This window comes from Macaca mulatta, chromosome 3 (genome assembly GCF_049350105.2).
Source record: "Macaca mulatta isolate MMU2019108-1 chromosome 3, T2T-MMU8v2.0, whole genome shotgun sequence".
Lineage (NCBI taxonomy): Eukaryota > Metazoa > Chordata > Mammalia > Primates > Cercopithecidae > Macaca > Macaca mulatta.
In genome coordinates, this window is record NC_133408.1 from 175,826,720 (window position 1) to 175,842,147 (window position 15,428).

A 15,428-nucleotide genomic window follows, 5' to 3' on the forward strand; every position below is an offset into this window, starting at 1 on the left:
AAATGAGCTGCTATATTGGAGTGGCAAAGGACTGGTAGCAGCTTTCAGCCAACAGCCAACTGGGTGCTGAGGATCTCCTTCCAATAGCCTTTGAAGAACTGACCTCTGCCAACAACTACATGAGCTTGGAAGCAGATCCTTCCCCAGTCGAGCTTTCAGATGAGATCCCAGCCCTGGCCAATACCTCAATTGCTGATCTGTAAGAGACACTGAAGCAGAGCACATGCCCAGCCAAGCCATGCCCAGGGCTCTCGACCCCACAGAAACTGTGAGATAAGAATTGTGTGGTGTTTTAAGCTGCTACATTTATAGTAATTTGTTACGCAGAAATACATAATGTATGTAATACTTTTTTTGTGTGTGTAGCACTTTTTCTAGATAGACCAGGTCCCTGACTTCATGGAACTTTTGAAAGAAATGAACATGATAACTTCAGGTAGTTATTAGAGCTTTGAGGAGAATAAAACATGGTGATGCTATAGAGTTATTCTGTCTAATGGGGTAGGCCCTACCCATACACAGGGCTATTTAAATTAAAATGAAATAAAATTAGAAATTCAGTTCCTCAGTCACAGTTACTCAGTTTTAAAAACTCAGTAGCCTGGTGGCTACAGTATGGAACAGCACTTTAGAACATTTCCATCATCACGGAAGTTCTACCATGCAGAGCTGTTGCAGAGAATGACTTCAGGAATGAGTGGCTTCTCTAAAATGAGAAGCCAGGGGCCAGGCACAGTGACTCACACCTGTAATCCGGACACTTTGAGAGGCTGAGGAGGGTGGATCACTTGAGATCAGGAGTTTGAGACCAGCCTGGTCAACATGGTGAAACCCCGTCTCTACCAAAAATACAAAAATTATCTAGGTGTGGTGATGGGCACCTGTAATCCCAGCTACTCGGGAGGCTGCGGCAGGAAAATCACTTGAACCTGGAAGGTGGAGGTTGCAGTGAGCTGAGATCACACCAGTACACTCCAGCCTGTGTACTCCATCTCAAAAAAATTTAAAAAAAATTTAAAAAAGATGAAAAAAAAAATGAGAAGGTAGGTAAGCCTTCTCTGATGGGGAGGTATTTGAGACAAGACCTAAACGATAAGAAAAAGCCAGACTTTCCAAGCACAGCTGCATTGTAAATTAAAAATAAACAAAATAAAGAAAAAGCCAGACCTGCAAAGATCTGGAGACAGGATGTGCTTGGCAGGGGGAACAAGATGCATGAAGATGTATGGCAAAAACCCTCAGGGTGTATTTGAAGACAGTGTGGTTGGAACTTAGGTGACACAGGAGAAGAGAAATAGCAGTGAGGCAGGAATGAGAAGCTAAGGGGCCAGGTGGTGTAGGTTCTTGTGTCTAGGTTAAGGGTCTTGAGTTGTACTCCACGTACAACGGGAAGTCACTGGAGGTTTTAAGTGCAGGAGTAACGTTATGCGATTTATGTTTATGTTCTCAACAGATCACTTTTTCTGGTATTTGAGTAGATTGTTGGAGGTAACATTCAACAAGCAACTTCTTTTTTGGGAAAATATATTGATCATTTAGGAGACTATTTCAGTAGCCCAGGCTGACCTGGGCAGTGGACATTGAGTTAGAGAAATAGACAGATAAATGATCTATTTTAGATAAGTGATTGGCAAGACTTGATATATTGGATGCAAGAGGGCAGGAGAAAGGGAGGAATCAAAGATTATATTTACAATTTTGAGTTGAACAAAAGGTTGGATGGCGCTAGGAAGAGGAAAGACTGGGAGAAGTACAGGTTTGGAGGGCAAAAGTGAAGGGTTCTCTTCTAGTTGTGTTAAATCTGAGATGCCTTTTAGATACCCAAGTAGTCAGGTAAAGTGGGCCATTAGCTATGCACTCAGAGTGCAGTAAGGTCACAGCTGGAGATATAAACTGGGAGTCATTGGGTTACAAATGTCACATAAAGCCACAGGACAGAAGGACATTTCCAGGGAAAGCACAGAGATGGAAGTGAGTCTGAGGGCTCTGTTGGAAAAGGAGGAAGAAAACAGAAGAACATTATGTATACCACATAATCTCCGTCTCCCTTGAACCTCATTATTCCACAAAGAACTGGGCTAGTAGTAAAAAGATTAACTCCTAGGATGGAGCTCAACTAGGCTTTTGTATAGCAATAGCTGTCTGGTATTTAAAACACAAAACTGGGACCTGGAGGTGGAATAGAAGGGAGGGGAATTAAATTGCAAACCATTTACCATGGAGGCCTAGAAGGTCATGTCTTCAATCCCATCTGTGTCTTTTCATCCCTGATTCCTCAGGTTCTAGCTACAGTGGTCTTTCAGGTGCCCAAATATGCGAATCTTTCTACCTCAGGACCTTTGCACAAACATCTTCCTTTGCCTCTTTTTCTTCCCCTTCCTTGGCCATTTAAACTCTAGTAAGTCTCTCTTGTTTTTCTGTCTCAGGAATTTTTATTGTTTCCTGTATGGTTCTCATTACAATTTATATTCTTTCAATTTCTGACTGCCTCTCCTAATAGAATTAGAGTTTTCACAAATGAAGAAATGATTTATGTATTTTTTTTAACCTGTTAAAATCCTTTGTGCTTGGGGATAAATACTTGTTAGATGCATAACCTCACTGCCTGTGGATGAATATGGTTGTGTGAGTGAACTTATTCGTTGTTAGACACTATAAGTTGTGTAAGAGGTTTCATCTTATTTAAGCCTCTCAGTTCTGTGGTGTAGATGTTTTTATACCCATTTTACAGATGAAATGATAGGTTGAGTAACTTGCTAAAATTCACACACCAGGTAAGTATTAATAGAAGAAGCAGCATTTGAAGCCAGAGTCAGGTATTCTAAAGTATGTATACTAGAAGGGAAAAGGAATATGGGGGCAAGCTTGGAGAAGCAACTGGAATAATATGCCATACAAAAAGACTCACTGCCACCCAAGTCCAAGGGGATTGCTAATTTAAAGAAATCAGGATAAAGGCAGAGTTTCAAAGGGGCAGTGCTGTGGTGGTGAAGCATGAGATGTGGGGTATATTGTTTAATATAGCGGCTCAAGAACAAGATGGGGAAGAGTGGAAACCCGGCCTTTTCTTGGAAATAGGGCACAAAAGAATCAGACAATCAAGTCAGTACTAGTTCATTGACTGTGGTGACCAGGCCACTTCTTTCTGTCACCTGGGAAAAATAGAGGAACTATGAGCATTAAGAAATCTGGTAGATAGGCCCAAGATTTTTAGGGGGTAGTCATCTTTCATGCATTTATACTATTTATTATCATACATTTATAAGATTATTTGATTAATGTTTGTCTCTCTGTGGATTTCATAAGGGCTATTTATTATTTTTTGCTTTGCTCACTGTTGTATAATAATGCCTAGCATAACAGCATGAATAGAGATTGGTAAATATTTTATGAATGAATAACAGACAAATGGTAGTAATAATAGGAAACACAATGCACATATACTATGCTCCCGGCACTGTTTAAACACTTTACACATATTAACTCTGGCCATTCTTATAATAACTCTGTGAGATAGGTGCAATTATTTTCTGTATTTTATAGATGTGGAAACTGAGGCACAGAGAGGTTAAGTCAGTCATCCAAGGTCACACAGTGAGTCAGTGGCAGAGCTGGAATGGAACATTGTTCTGGAGATCATGCTTTTACCATTTTGCTACACCACCTGTGAACAAATGAACACATAAACAGATGGTTGTTCTAAGGGCCACTTGGCATCTCTGCTTTTGGACAGAGACCATTTTAAGACTATTTCAAAGCAAGGTTTTTCTTTTAAAGATGAAGATTGCTAATATCCTGTCTGTCTTGTCTTTTATAAGATCTATAAAGGGAACAGTTGGCCTGTAGAGAATTGGATGCATAAGGTAACCAGCTGAAATGCAGCAGGACAGGATAGAGATGGGCAGGAGGGGGGCACAGCAAATAACAGCTGACTTTGGAGTAAGGAAATTCCAAGATTAGAACTTAGTACCAGTGTAAAAGCAGAGGAAATGGAAATGGAGCCCCCCTCAATTGTAAGTCAGACATGTAGAGCTGGGAAGGGCTTTGCAGGAGTAAATGGAATAGCATTTCCTAAACATGCATGTTTTTTTTTTTTTTTTTTTTTTTTTTCCCCAGACATAAAGTTAAAAAGGTATGGAATGAAAGAAATTCAGTTTTAAGTTAGCATCATAATGAACACATAGGTACTTTGTTTCTTGGTTATAAAAAAGAAAACTTTGGAATAAAATCTATTTTTAATTGTTATAATAACTGGCCAGGCAAGGTGGCTCACACCTGTAATTCCAGCACTTTGGGAAGCCAAGGCAGGTGAATCACTTGAAGCCAGGAGTTCGAGACCAGCCTGGCCAACATGGCAAAACCCTGTTTCTAGTAAAAATGCAAAAAATTAGCCAGATGTGGTGGTGCACACCTGTAGTCCCAGCTACCAGGAAGGCTGAAGCAGGAGAATTGCTTGAGCCTGGGAGGTGGAATTTGCAGTGAGCCAAGATTGCAGCACTGCGCTCCAGCCTGGGTGACAGAGTGAGACTCCATCTCAAAAAACAGTAAAATAAAATAAGATAAAATGTTATAATAACACAGTACATGTAACTATATATAGAAATATTATGAAATGTGATTGTTAATCTTATTTCAATACTAGACTGTTGTGTTCATTATATGGAAGAATGATCGGGTTTGAGGTCTAATGCTTTTAAAAATTCATTTTCCTTTTTCTATGACTATGCTTCCATTTCCCAATCTATTACTGATACTGAGAGTTTTACCTGATGGAGGCCATTTAGAATAATATGATTTAGTCTTTCACCGTACTCTGAAACCTACATTGAAAACAAATATTTCTTAAAAAGCAATTACACATTTATGTGCTTATTACTTGCCACACATATATTATAAAAGTTGATTGCTTTATGTAAGAGAAGTTAATCTGAAATCATTCTTAGCTAAATGTAATGTTCTCTGTACTTGTTAAAACAAGCAAAATAAAATGGCAGGAGCAATATAGTTTAAGCATTTTTATTGTATGTTTGGCAAACTATGAAAATTAACATTTGGATGTTTTTTCACTCTATTGAGACCTTGTTATTGCCTAGCCATAATAAAGGTAGAAATATGAAAATATTCTAGATTGTTACATTTTATGACTAAAATACAAAATTGTAGAAATAGAAAGGTAATAATAATAACAATATTTGTAGAGAATTTTGTAAAATATTTTTTACATCTGATATGGTTTGGCTGTGTCCCCACCCAAATCTAATCTTGAATTGTAGCTCCCATAATTCCCATGTGTTGTGGGAGGGACCCCCGGGAGGTAATTGAGTCACAAGGTGGGGTGTTTCTCATGCTATTCTCATGATAGTGAATAGGTCTCACTATATCTGATGGTTTTATAAAGAGGAGTTCCCTGCACATGTTCTCTCATTTTTCTCTTGCCTGCCACCATGTAAGACATGCCTTCCACCTGCTGCCATGATTGTGAGACCTCCCCCTTGGAACTGTGAGTCCACTAAACCTCTTTTTCTTTATAAATTACCCAGTCTTGGGTATGTCTTTATCAGCAGCATAAAAATGGACTAATATAACATCTATTATTCTTATTTAATACTTAGAACAGCTTCAGGGAGTTGGTAACATTATTTTTATCACAGAGTTGAGGGAGTAGGGTTCCAGGGAATAACTTATGCACAGTAGTATCTGGTGAGGTTGAAGTTTTTCAGCTCTGTATAATTTCATTGCATGAAACCACCTCTGTGCAGGAAAACTAATGGATTTGGATCTCAATATTGACTTTAAGGAGATTTTAGGATTTTCAAAAATAAATGTTAAGAAAGTGGGTATTTATATTTGGTTTGGTGTTTAAGGGAATTGTCAAAAATGGAAAGGAGTCCTTTCCAGCCCAGATAGTTTTTATTCTTTCCAGGTAGAAGACACAGAGTATCATCCAGATCCTCTCTTCCTTAGTGAGAGGCATACTCTGTAAAGTGTTCAGCAGAAACTGTGGAGGCAGACCTGGAATCAAATCCCAGTTCTGCTGTCTCTTCTTAGCTAAGTGGCCTTGGGTAAGTGAATTCATTTCTCTAAAACTCAGTTTCTTCATCTGAAGAATGCAGACGAGTAAAGTACCTGTTTGAAAAGATTTGTTACAAACACAAAATAAATAGTTTATGTAAGACACTCAGTAGATTAGGTATATAATGAGCTATCATCTTTATGTCCCATGCCTTCAAAGACAGTAAATTGAGTGTGCATGCAATATTTTAATGACTTATGCCTTAAGGATCTTAGTCAACTTAACATGCCCAAGTTTAAATTGGCATACGTGTTAAAACCTGACTTTTAAATTTTCTGAGGATACTAATTCAAACTTATTATTCCGTTGTTCCCATAAGTTAGCTTATTTTTGACCCAATGAATATGGTCCTGGTAAGCCTCTGAAACTCTCTCCTGATACACTGACAGTAGGTGAGCCTGTGGCTGGTTTCTGGCTGAAAGGATGCATGATCCACGTAGGTTGTTAGAGGCTCGTGTTAAACTCTGAGCATCTGCCCATCTTGACATTCTGGCCTCCAATCTGGGGCTATTTTGAGTGACTACTGAGCTGCTTAAAGTGTCATAAAGAGTTTCAGCAGGATTGAGGACAATAGATTAGTTTTTAACCATGGTTAACTAGCTAAAACTAATTTTAGGAACTGGATGTTGTTTGGAAATTATTGCAATGGGTATTTTTCATTCATTGATTTGCATAAACACACCCAAATAGTGTTTATTAATAGAAGCACTTTGCATTGTTGAATCCTTGGTGGATTTCTAGGTAGGCCTATTGTTTGAACCCAAAGATCCCTTATTGTTATTTCTGTAGAGACTGGAGCACATGTGCTTGATGACAAGGGCAAATTTCTAAGAGAACACTGAACTTCTAAGTATTTATTGATCCATTTGGACCCAGTTAATCCCGAGCCCAGTACCTGGAAGTTGGGGTGGGAGGATGGTGGTGTTTGGAATTCCTGGGTTGATTTGTATTGCTATCATAGGGAGGAAATGTCTTTTTTTTGGTTAGTATTTTTTATGTATACTTATTGTTTAGATTCGAGAACTGGCTAAACTGAAAAAGTCTTTGATGAATTGAAATGGCATGAGAGACACTTTTTCTTTTAGTTGCTCAGGGGTACTCTTTATTTTCTCATCCCTAGGTAGAATATGTTTTCTGAGATATGAACATTCTTTGTATCATTGTACATCCCACTGCACTCAATGCTTGTCAGATGCATCTGTAGTAACACCACATTTGGCATCACATTTTAAGAGCTGGATGAAATTTAGTTAAGGATGTCAAGAGAAACTATAGCATTTAGAAAATGGCTGAAAAAATGAGGATGTTTTACTTAGAAAAGAGAACAGTGTTTATGATGGTTATTCTTAAATAATTACAGTGCAGCTTTTTTATATAGATCCAGACAACAAAACTAGAAACAATGAGAAGTTATCTTTGGGCCTGATGTAAGAGTTTCATAATGCTGAGAACTTCTTATGAAAGAAATGGGTCCCTTTGAGAGGTGGAATGCAGTCAGCTCTCTGTCACTGCATTGGGTGACATCCTTTCATCCTTCAGCTACTGAAGTGACTTTCACTTTGGGCAGAAGATTGGATTGGTTGACTTCCCAAGATTGACTTTAACTCTAAGATGCTGTGATTTCACAATCTTTAAAAACTGAGCCTAAAATATAAAATGTTTTCAGAACTTACTGTGTGACATGGACAAGTCCTGCATCCCCTCTGGGCTCTAGATGTCTAATCTGCAAAATGAGATTGCTGGGTACTAGATCAATAATATACGTCCTCCGGCCCTTGAGTTGCATTGAACCTGAAATGTTAAGAAGAAAGACAGGAAGCTGCCATCATGCTTTACCTCTTGAATGTGCCCAGGTGTTGATGTTTTAGTGGTTTATAAAACTCTATTAACATTTTCATTCACATTTTAAAATTTATTAAAGTGGATGACTTAAGTTTTAAGACTTCTTTTCCCCCATAAGACACAATGGTGTTATTTTCATTTGGAAGGAAAACAAACACGTGATCTGAAAAATTTTAATTTTTCTTAAATTGCTTCTTGTACCATCATTGTAATAGATGATGTTTTTAGTCCCTGCATCTTGCATATTGTTTTTAATTGCCTCATTTCTCTTAGAATAATAGATTCTAAGCCTAGAAATGAGAAATTATTGGTCCAGGAAGCTTCTACCCCTCTATTAGTCACTGCTTTTTGGAATCTGAGAAGGGGCTATCCAGGGAACAGAGACAATTTCTCTTCTAGTTGTAGGAAGGAGTACACTTCTCAGAGCACAAAGGAGAATAGAGTCAAATGTAATGTGTACTCAAAGCCTTTTCCAAAGTACTTACCTTGTCAGCAACCAAAATCACCCCCTCCCCAAATGAATGTTCTAGGAATAACAACTTTTACTTAAAAAAACAAGATCATTTCCAGTGGAGGTGGCCAAACATGAAATACCAGATTCTAAGTTCCATGAGAACAAAGCCTTTGCTGCTATATTCCTAGAAAATATCACAAAGTCTGGCAGTTAGTGAGAACTCATTTTGTTGAACAAGTAAGTGAACGAATGAACAAATAACTTTCCGAAACTTTCCCCATCTGTACTTCTAATGGCGAGAGAGCCCCCTGCTGGACGAATGAATATTACATTATGAATAGCAACAGGCAGTACACTGAAAATATTTCAATTAATCACTCTTGTTTCTAGACCAGGTCATGCCTTGTTGAATAAAATCTTGTAAAAAGCTCTGTGAAGAATCACTGGCTAGGACAGGACTCAGTTGGCACTAATTGGATATATTAGAGATCAAACAATAGACTTTAAAACTGAACCTCATACTCTGAAAATTCTGAATGATATTAAAAGCCTATAACTTACCCTGCATTTGGACATTGGTATTATAAATTATTATGTATATGTTAAATTAACATTCCCTATTAGTTCTGTAAGTTGTTAGTAGATGACCATAGCCTGAGTACCAAATTGTGAATATGTAATATGAACAATATAAGCAACAGTAAGCATCACCTCAAATGAAATTGACAAGTTAATCAAGTTAATCTGATTTTTTTTTTTCTCTGTCGCTGAGGCTGGAGTGCAGTGGCACAATCTTGGTCAACTGCACCCTCCGCCTTCTGGGTTCAAGGGATTCTCCTGCCTTAGCCTCCTGAGTAGCTGGGACCACAGGCTCACACCACCATGCCTGGCTAATTTTTATATTTTTAGTAGAGACAGGGTTTCACCATGTTGGCCAGGCTGGTCTTGAACTCCTGACCTCAAGTGATTCCGCCTGTCTTGGCCTCCCAAAGTGCTGGAATTACAGGTGTGAGCCACTGTACCCGGCCAATCTGATGTTTATTGATACACACACACACACACACATATTCATGTGACAGAAAAATTAGCTTTGTGCTGCTTAATAATTTGGTAAATAACCAGCCGTTCATGAAAATTACTTGATAGTATTTGTTACAGAGTTGGGACAAAATGTTAGCTTTTCTATCAGTTCTTCAATAATGGAAATGATTTCCACTTTTCACCCACGTAGTTTAACAAATGCACACAAACACACTCAGTCTGTAACTGACTGCTCAATTTTTATAGCTCCCTCTGCACCTGTCTTCTATCTTCCATTCCTTGTCCTCACTTTCACCTCTGGGTCTGCAGACTTCTGTGTGTTTCTTACTTCTGTCCTGTTTTGGATATCCTGGATGCTGGAGGGGCAAAAGGGAGACAGGGTTGAGGAGGTGGGAATGGCCTTTCCGGAAAACCAAAACACCGTTACTACCCTTTGGAAGCAGGTTTGGGAAGGTGGTAGAAGGGTCTTAGGTGGCAGCGTACATCATGAGATAGGGGTGAGAGTTCAGTAAGATGGTGGGCTGGATCCTGATGGCCTGGAGACATGGGTCTGACCAAGGAGAAGGAAGAGCCTGGAGGGAGTGAATGGTAGAATGACTTTTCCTACGGAGTGGGGGAAGCAATATTGGGTTGAAAACATCCAAAGTAGGAGTCAGACAACTAGGAGAGCTGCGGGCCCCGTCACCAACTAGGAGTACTTCCTCTTTAATTAAAAAACCCAAAGGCAGAGGCCTTCGGCAGGCACTGAGTGGATACGCCAGGGCTTTTCGAACTTGACTGCATATTGCAATCACCTGACAAGCATTAAAAAGTCCTGATGCTTCCTAGTCAGAGATTCTGACTTAATTGGTCCAGGGTGTTGACTGGATATTAGGCTGTTTTAAAGTTTCTCAGGTGACTCCAGGGTGCAGCCAATGCTGAGAATTGCTGGTCAGCACTCTGGGGAAACATGGAATTTTTAACTTCAGGTGAGGCTTGCTATTATCTCTGGTTCTTGATGCATTCTTTTCTTGCTGTATATTATTCTTTCCCCCTTCATCACTGTGGTAGGCCAGATAATCACTCTCCCCTGAGCCCCAAAGAGGTCCACTCCCTAATCCTAGGAACAAGAGAATGTCTTACCTTATCTGGCAAAAGAGACTTTGCAGGTGTGATTAAATTCAGAATTTTGAGATGGGGAGATTATTCTGGATAATCTGACTAGCCTCAGGTGTAATCACGGGGGCCTTTTAAATAAAAGATGGGATGACAGAAGCAGAAGTGAGGCGATCGCTGTCTTTGAAGAGGGAAGGTGAACACAAGCCAAGGGTTGCTGGTGGCATCTAGAAGCAGGAAACGACAAGAATGAATATTCCTTTAGACCCTCCAGAAAGAATACAGCCCATGATTTAACACCATGATTTGCACTTGTTTTGGATCTCTGGCCTCCAGAACTGTAAGCAAATAAATTTGTGGTAATTTATTATAGCAGCAATAGAAAATTGATACCATCACCAATCCCATTTTTATTTATTTAGAGACATAGTCCCGCTCTGTTGCCCAGGCTGAAGTGCAGTGTTGCTATCTTGGCTCACTCCAACCTCCGCCTCCCAGGTTCAAGGGGTTCTCCTACCTCAGCCTTTAGAATAGCTGGGATTACAGGCATGCACCACCATGCCCCGCTAATTTTTGTATTTTATTTTATTTTATTTTATTTACTTTTATTTATTTTTTTGAGATGGAGTTTCTCTCTGTCGCCAGGCTGGAGTGCAGTGGCATGATCTCGGCTCACTGCAAGCTACGCCTCCAGGGTTCACGCCATTCTCCTGACTCTGCCTCCCGAGTAGCTGGGACTACAGGTGCCCGCCACCACGCCTGGCTAATTTTTTGTATGTTTAGTAGAGACGGGGTTTCACCGTGTTAGTCAGGACTGTCTTGATCTCCTGACCTCGTGATCCGCAATTTTTGTAGTTTTAGTAGAGATGGGGTTTCGCCGTGTTGGCCAGGCTGGTCTGGAATGCCTGATCTCAAGTGATCTGCCCACCTTGGTCTCCCACAGTGTTGGGATTACAGGTATGAGTCACTGCGCCCAGCCTCCAATGCATGTATTACAGCCTAATAGCCTGTATTCATGAAGTTAAATAAAGTATTCCTTTTTTTTTGTTTTTTGTTTTTTTTAGACAGGGTCTCATTCCTGTAGCCCAGGCTCAAGCAATCCTCCAAGTCTCAGCCTCCTGAATAGCTGGGTCTATAGGCATGTGACACCAAACCTGGATAGTATTCTATAATTCTCTTAATTTGTGGTTATTTGGGGGCTGTTTTCCCAGTATCCAATTTTATATATTTGTGCTTTTTCTTCTCCTCGCTTTTTTTGATTAGGTATTTTAATTTTTATGTTCAAATAACTAGTTCTTCAATATGTATATTGATTCTATCATTTCTCCTTTCTAATTCATTGTTTTGCTATTATCTTCACTAATTCTCTTATTTTCTAAGTTTTTAGGTGCAGCGCTTTCTAATTTCCTTAGATTGAATTAATTTATTTTTACCTTTTGTTTAACAATTATTTATAGTTAATGAGTTTTCCTCTCAATGCTGCTTTAATCATTTGTTTTCATTGTCACTATTTTCTACCTACCTAGTTGAAATATTTGCTTTGACTCCTTGTTCACCTCAGAGAGAATTTAAGCACTTCTGGATCATGTGGGTTTTGTTCTGTTTTTGTTATCAATTTCCATACTTATTACACTGTGATTAGAGAATTTTACATGTATGGTTTTTACCTTTTGGAATTAATTGAGATTTTCTTTGTTGCCTAATATGTGGTCTATTTTTGTATAAATGAATGGACACTTGAATAGCAGGTAGAGTTTCTATTTTATCATGGCGAGTTCCCTACGTAATCTGTTAGATTCATGTGATTGGTTATGTCAGTTATTAGCATAAATACTGATACTGCATAGGTTTACTTAAATCTGTCTCTGGCCCAAGCTGCCATGCCTTGAGCTCTCTGGGTGAGTTTGCTTTTGTTTTTCTGTCTAACATTTGTATGTATAATTTTCTTTATGAAGCTCATTGTGCACAAATAAAGGAAATACTAAGAAACACAGTTGGATGTTTCTTGACATGCCTGTACTCTTAAAAAAGGTGTGAAGACCATCTTCTCCCAGGACCCTTGGGAAAGGAAGTATGAACAGGGAGGGAAGTTTGTGATGGGCCAGTGTGGGGATTAGCGTATGGTCATCAGAATTTATCATCATATTTTCAGTCATGACTAAAACTTGAATAAGGGTCTTAGTCTTGCAAACTATGATACTAAATTACATTTTAATTGTAATTCAAAGTTTCTTTTAAATTCTACTCCTTTCGTAATATCTCATTCTTTTTAATAAAACCTCCTTTTAAGAGCAACTAAACTGCCACAGCTCTTCAAAATCCTTATAGAAAGTGTTTTAAATAAACATCAAAAAATATAGTTCTATTATTTAGCTCCTACCTCACATGTCTAAACAATTCCTATGAGCTTTCTACTGGTCTGTGTAGTCTCATTCAATACAAAACAGGAAATGAATGATTACAAACCCTCTCCTAAATGAGTGCAAAACAGATGCTTCATTTAAAATACATGTAAGCCTTAATTGCATTTGGTAAATATCTGGATATTTTAAAACAACAGTAATCAGCATATTAAAATAGAATTTGACATGTTATGCATTTTGGTGATGTTATATATTAATATAATACTTGGCTGCTTCTCAATACACAAATCAACTACTGTATTTGTTTTAAGTTACAAACAACAGTGGATTAAAGATTGTCATCTCCTGGAACTTTGACTTAATAAGTTAGTTCTCTGGAAGAATATATATATAGGTAGGACACAGGGTGAACACAGCATGCCGAAAGATGATCAATAGTGAGATCTGATATCTTCAGAACATTGCTATGTCAGCTTATTCAACTATAGATTTAAATTATGTTGAGAACTTCAGTAACACATGCATTTATGAATTATGCTTGCTGAAAAACTTAAAAGCTCAAATGATTTATGGAAAAACAAATGAGAGAAGAACTCAATTTATCTTGAGTAGAGATGCAGTGATTATAGCTTCATTTCCAAGTGATTACATGCTTATCAAGAGCCTCCTAAAGGCCAAGGGAGAAGTAGAAAGGGGACCAAGGGTTGTAGATTTGATAAATAAACTCTAATGAAAGAAAAAAACCTCAAGGCATCCAGAGGCTTTATCCTTTGTCTTTATACTTCTTGGTTTGGTTCTAGTGTCTGATGTAACTTTCACTGTTCTAGGTTTCTTCAATGAATTCAATGTTGGCGTCACAGAATAGACCTGAGACTGCTTGATTCTGTAAAGAAACTCAGAATATTTTTCAGTATTAGTCTGTTTCCACATTACTATAAAGAACTACCTGAGACTGGGTAATTCATAAATGAGAGGTTTAATTGGCTCAGAGTTCTGCATGACTGGAGAGGTCTCAGAAAACTTACAATCATGGTGGAAGGGGAAGTGGAAGCAAGGTATATCTTACATGGTGGCAGGAGAGAGAAAGTAACAGAGAAGGGGAAAGTGCCAGACATTTATCAGACAATCAGATCTCCTGATAACTCACCATCAAGAGAACAGCATGGAGGAAACTGACTCCCTGATCCAATCACCTCCCTCCACGTCCCTCCCTTGACACAAGAGGGTGATAATTCAGATTACAATTCAAGATGAGACTTGGGTGGGGACACAGCCAAACCATATCAGTCATCCAGTAATGATGTGGGATTGTAGTATGTCTATTTCTTTCCCATGTTCCAGGTCAACCCTTTAAATCTCCTAAGGTCAGAATTTGCCCAAGTAGTTTGGATGTAAGAAAAGTTTTGTCTCAAGGGGGTTTCCCCATCAATCTCTAGGAACACCAAGTGGGTACAAGTGACTCAGTACAATTCATGACCACAGAGGGAAAGTCAGCTCAATATCTTCTCATATTGGGTGATGAATAATATCCTCCTAATACAGACTTCCTCATGCTCAAATGTTCAGAGTGCTACTTAGGCAAGAACCATTGTTGTACAATAGAAACTTATTTTTACCTAGATGTAACATCTTAGATCGTTCTTACGATGGATAAACAAGATGTTTTTGCTGAAATCTTAGAGTTACTAACCTGGGCTTGAGCAGAGACCAGAACTCACAAACAGAACAATGTCTTCTAACCTCTGGCATTATTTAAAGGGTTTTGTTAAGATATTGATTAAATGTGAATAAATATAGAACCAGATATGAATACTTTGTGCTTATAGCTCTTATATAATTATAATCCACGTCAAAGTTACAAGCTAAATATATCCCCTTTAAAACCAATGGAATCCAAATCTACAACATTTACTTAATACTGGTTTGTTGAAAACTAAATGACCTTTTGTCATGTAAATATGGTACTTGTGCTGAATAAATGTCTTTGTTGCTATCACCTGTCAGTCAGGATGGGTCCTATCATGATTACTATCTGTCCTGCAATAGGGCTCAAAAATAGTTTCATAACACCAGTTAGGATGAATAGGAAATAGGCTTCACTGGGGAAACTTACAAGGAAAGAGTCAGCAAGGAGAAAGGCCTGTGGTTGTCCATGGAGGGAGATGTGTTATGGATAGCAGACTTTGCTGGACATGCGATGGATGTATGTTTTAATAAAGGTTCTTTGCCCTTTGTTGCTTTACTTTTTTGTAGTATAAACACGAAGTTGCCATGTCAGAAGCCAAATACACTACTCAAACAATTGGGATATCTGGACTTGGATCTAGTACTATAAGAGTTATCTGGGAAATCAGCTGCCTAGGGCCACTGGGGGCCGTTGTGGAGTTGGGTTTGGGTACAGACCTTCCTGCTGTGGGAGGCTGGTCACCAAATTGGGTTTGGCACAGTTCCAGTTGACTCATAACTTGTGATCCAGGCAACCTAGTGAGCTCCTAGGACCATTTTTAGACAATGCTGCTTGAGGCACCACAATGCTAGATGCTATGATGCAGGTTCATTT

General features: G+C 38.7%; 1 long non-coding RNA gene across 2 annotated transcripts in view; it reads left to right on the top strand.

Moving 5' to 3' along the window:
• LOC144339984 (uncharacterized) overlaps positions 1-15,428 on the top strand; it is a 257,588-nt gene that overhangs the window by 19,792 nt on the left and 222,368 nt on the right. The gene's annotated exons all lie outside the window — the stretch shown is intronic.